The sequence below is a fragment of the Hippichthys cyanospilos genome, chromosome 13 (assembly GCF_059441005.1).
Source record: "Hippichthys cyanospilos isolate Australia breed blue-spotted pipefish chromosome 13, RoL_Hcya_1.0, whole genome shotgun sequence".
Lineage (NCBI taxonomy): Eukaryota > Metazoa > Chordata > Actinopteri > Syngnathiformes > Syngnathidae > Hippichthys > Hippichthys cyanospilos.
Genome location: NC_142381.1, coordinates 16,307,254 through 16,312,640, shown reverse-complemented (window position 1 = coordinate 16,312,640; position 5,387 = coordinate 16,307,254).

Sequence of the window (5,387 nt, the reverse complement as noted above, 5' to 3'; positions counted from 1 at the left end):
TATTCCATTCGGTTGTGGATGAATGTAAGGAAATAGAACAGGTTTTCAGACTTGTCATATGTCATCGTCTCCCTCTGCTGGTGCGTTTACGGACCATGCAGCGTCACCCGAAGTCTTGTTAAAAGCAAAGCGACAAGAACTCTTAAGTTTCATTCAAAAAGAACTACATATACGTACTCAAAAGTGCCTTCCATAACACTTTATTAGGACTGACAAACAAAAGATGGGCATTTATCCAAAATCGTAAATTAGATATTACAGTACAAATACATGAAATAGCAGCACTTTGGATTTGTGAATAGAACGTCTGACTCACAGTTCTGGGTTGAGGGTTCGAGTCTGCTTGTGTCCTCCAGATATTTTCTAAAATATGCAGGTGGGAAAAAAACATTTTGTGATTGCTATATGAATACAGTTGGCTTAAATTGCCCATAAATTGCGTGTGTGAGGGATTAATCCATTTGAGCCCCCATAAACGACCAGCATATTTTTTTTGTAATTAGGCTGTAGACCATTACTCATGGATTTTCGGAACCGATCAGCGAGTTAAATAAATCAAACAATAACTGATTACTAATCCAATCTCAAGATGAAGTACAGTATGTACTCTAATTTTCAGACGATGAAACACACCATCGTAAGACGCAACAAGAAAAAATGAACAGAAAATGTGTTTTTGTCATGTATAGCCGCAGGTTGTAACACCAGATATTTATGCAGAAAGTTCTTTTTTTTGTCTTTACTTAAACTATTTCCTTGTTACAGCAAACATCATGCCTTCAAGACTGACTGATGCCTGCATGTTTAGACGCCAGAGCAGCACCAACACATTTTCAACAAAACACAGACACACCCAGATTCTTAGAATACCGCATCAACACAACAGTAACACACCTGAATTTGAATAATAATGGTGAGTTCCCCCTATATAAGCCATTAAAACTCTAAATCAACCCTTCCATATCATCTTCTGTCTCCCTTTGGTTATCGGGCAATTCCCCCCTGGTAGCTAGTAAAAAAAAAACACACACACACACACACAAAGCACCACACTGAACTATAGGCCGTAGGATTCAAAATTAGCCACTTAGTACGAACTGTACTGTACTTTTAAATATTTTTCAAATTCACTATAGGATTTTAAAATTATTGATCACTTAATATGTTTTAAAATACACCAATAGATAAACACAGCAATTGGCAGGTAGTATCGAAATCTTTTAGGAACGGCTAAAAATTCACTTATGACAGCTTGACATGGGTAATGTTTGGGTGGAAGCACTGCATATGACAGTTTGACATGGATAATGTATGCGTGGAAGCAATGCAGCTCCAATGTATTATTTTATGGAGCTCATCAAAGGGGTCTTTCATCGATCAGTGAATTAAATACATAGAAGCTGATGAAGAACATTTTCTAAAATGGAAAATATTGGTCAATCCAATGGAGTTGATCAAATGTAAAGTCTATTTGGATCATATTTTTGAGAAGAAAAATCACACTCTATGCTATTTAACTTTAATCATATATAAAGTAATAACATGAATAAATCTAAAGAATCAAACAGTTTGTGCGAAATGGCTTTATAAAACATTCATAGCTAATAAACAATGAATTAAAATGAAGAGTTTTCACCAAATCAATGATCAAAACTAATTTACTAATCAAAATGAAATTAAATATGTGACTAAAACAATCCAGCTCTAGACCGAGCATTTAGCAAATTCTAAGATTTGTAATGATGTGAGAAAAATTGGACTAGTGTTGATTTTCTGCTCTTGTCTTCATATCGTTGTTTAGATTTGAAAAATTCCAAACCCCCAAGTCCCTGCTTGTCCAAAGAGAATACATGATTTATGCATCTTGCCTACAAAAGTTCAGAACATCCTTTTGAATTTTTCAAAATAACATGAAATTTTCATGTGTTTCTCCACGTCAGCAGAAATCAGGGAATTCTAAAAGTGTATGTGGCAGAGAGAGCGAGAGAGAGATCCGCATGACTTATTTACATGGTCATATCAGTGTTGACACAGGCTCTTTCTCTCCAAGCTCTCTTAGTTTAATGGCACTGAGTGAAAGGGGATCTAAACAGATCTTGATCTGAGTTCATGGATAATGTTCCTTGTTGTCAAAACTCCACTGACTGATGACTATAGCATTCCTATGTGTGGAGGTGATGGACTGTCTGTCAGAGTATATCAAGACTAAAGAGGTGGGAGGATGCACATAAGGTCAATCTGGACCCCTCTGAGACACCTCCGATATGGTGTGAGTGGCTCTGATATACAGTGAGACCTCTAAATTGAAATGCGGAAGTTATATACTGTAGTGGACAAATGGATACTACTTTGTCAAGCTGCTTTTTTTATGTCTCCTCATAAATACATGTTTGAGTTGTGAAAATAGATCCCTTTTAAGCCAGTAGCGACTGGGATATATCCAATAGGGTCCTCGTAAGGCTTTTCAACAAGGTACTCTAAAATAGACATGTCAGCAAGCAATCCAGAAAAATAATAAACGGTTATGTAATTCCCTAGATATAAGTCTTCATTGCCCAAAAATGAAGGCGAAGAGTATGGGTGCATCCAATAAACAGTAACTTAAAAAGACTTAGATTTTTTGTTTTTTATTGAACACCGTTAGAGGAATATTGATCCATCAGCCACATTAGCAGGGTTTTGACGCACAGGTATGCATTTTTATGGCAGCCATATTCTTACTTAAAATAATCACCGTAACGGTACGAGGCAGAGAGCGGACGTCAGTTGGCAGCCAGTGCCTTTTGCAGCTAACAGCAGCTCGTGTTAGCTGAGGTTGTCTCAGCATTATTTTCAATAAAAGAAGCGAGCAGACTGAACCCACGTTTGAGTCCATCCGTGTTCACTCACAGGAATATTACTAAAGTCGAGAGGATCTTGAAGTGGTTGCCGTCTTCTGTGAACAGAGTAAGAATTTCACTGTGTGATTTCGTGCTATACATGGGACAATAATTCTCTACAATCTACAAAAGTCACTTTCTGATTCAACTAAGAGTGCACCGGTTAGAGAAAGTTATCCCATTTGACTCGTCGATTAATTGTGTTCTTTTGGCATATACACAAAATCATAAACTTGGGACACAGATGGAGTGCAACCTTGGGTATTTATGGCAAAAAGAACTCTAGCTGCGTGGTGCCCGCGGGCATCCTATTAGTGACCCCTGATGCATAGAAATGCGTTCATCTCTAGAATAGTCTCCGATACTAAGTACTGATACCACTTTAGATACACATATTTTCCCCCCAAAACGATTATATAATTTTAAAGAAGGTCTTTGTAGTCCAATAAAGCATTTCTTCTCAAAATTTCATGATGGTAATTGCAATTCTTTATTATTATTTCAAATCTGTAATATTTGATCCTAAAACTCCCCCAAGAGAGGTGATGATACTAATAAGGGCTGCCATTGTGAATACCAATATTTTGAAATATGATCAAGTATCAACTCAATACTGATACTTGGTGTCACTACTCACCCATCCCTAATATTGTATACTCTTTTTAAATGTATTTTTAATCTAGAATTTAAAACTTTATAAAAACAAATGATTCAGATTAAGGTGATTTATTCCTCAATCACCTTACAGGGTTTTAAACTTGTTTTTTTACACTTATATGATAGTTAGATGCTTAAAACTAAATTTCAGTCATTCATTTACTTGACAATATGTTCTGTGTGTCCTCACAAATCTAAACAATGCATTTGTATTATTGTTTATAAAGTATAAATCAAGCAGCAAAATCAATCAACACAGGGGTTGGCCTTTTTGCCATTTGCTGTCAATTATTCAGGGATGAGGAATCGACCAATCACGGGTTACCTTGCAATAGTCTCATGCACAAGGTGAAAAAAGCCGTGATTGGTTGTTACCTGAGCACTTGTGATGTAATTCTCAGTCCAGCGCGAGTAACAAAATGGCCGCCCCAGATATAGTTAAAAACGGGCTAGATTTTGCTGCTTCATTCATATTCCATAAACACAACCTATTCTCATTCACTACCAGCCCAATCAAAATGAATCCGTAATGTCTACAACCGTCATTGGCAGTGAATGAGTTAATCAGACTTCCATGTTTAGCTTACTAGGAGCGCATGTTGTAAAGATTTTTTTTTTTTAATTTTTACTTGACTTCTCCGCTAAACAAATATTTCTATTTCCATTATCTTGTATGGGAAAGATAGTTGCGGGATAGAACAAATCAGATGTGTGTCCCGGAACCGATTGCGGTCGACCGCCACTCCTTCCACTTAAAGTCCGCATGAAGGGGAGCGTCCTCCCAAGGGTCGCTCGGAGCTGTGTGTGCTGTCTCTCACAATATCATGTTTTGTCACAAGTCTCAGCATCCGCCGGAGTGCCTTCTTCTCCCGCTTTCATGTTTAATTTAAAACAGTGCCATGCTCAGACTGCCGCTAAGTCACTTGAATGCGATCTGTCGCCGCATCGTCTCTCGCCCCGTTTTCCCCAAGTTCCTATCCCCCACGTTTGCGTTTGATCATCCGCCTGCCGTATGTGAAGATGTGCGTCAGAGAGGGTGGCTGTGTGTTTTTTCCGGAGTTTAATTTGAATGCGACATCAGTCAAAATGTGTAATCCTCACACAGTCGTTCGGTGCGGCTTAACGCCAAAAAAAAAAGGCAGCAGTTCTAGGTGCATCAAAGCCCTGTGATGAACTTTGTAAAGAGACACGTTTGAGGGAAAACACTGCGCCCTTGCTAAACTGGCTCGACTGGAACGGCTGCAGTTTTCTTGCGTCTAAACAGGCAGACTCCTTTTATGCGGCCGAGGTGTCCACTCCCAGTGTCGGTCGACGGCTCCACAGTGACGCATTAGAAGCTCCCGGTGTGCTGACCTACTCACTTCTGACTGCCTGAAAGCCCGGCAAATGTAATTCTGGACCCCCCCCCCAAAAAAAAATGCATGCAGAGCAGCAGGAAGCCTCTCCACCACATGCATTTTTTTTTTTTTTTTAAACATCCACAACCCATAACACAATTTTGCTATTCTTCCACCCACAGTTTGCTATGCCTGGTCGTCCTCTGCCAGTAGATTGAATCTTATAAATATTTTACATTTGATAAATAAATGAAACAACCTTTTTTCGTACTTCTGGGTTGTGTTGCTCCCCTATCTACGTTTGCAGGAACTTCTCATGGCAACGTCAACTGAGGCTTGGGCCAAGAATGTTTCAAGACATTCCACTCCTAAGATTGCTGGGTTAAAATGAACCCGAACTGGGTTAAAAAGCTCACCTAGACTTGGGTCTAAAAGGGACTAAGCTAATGCCACGTTATTTATATCCAGTGCAAGATTTGATCCAGCAAAAATGAATTAAACTTGTTATGAATAT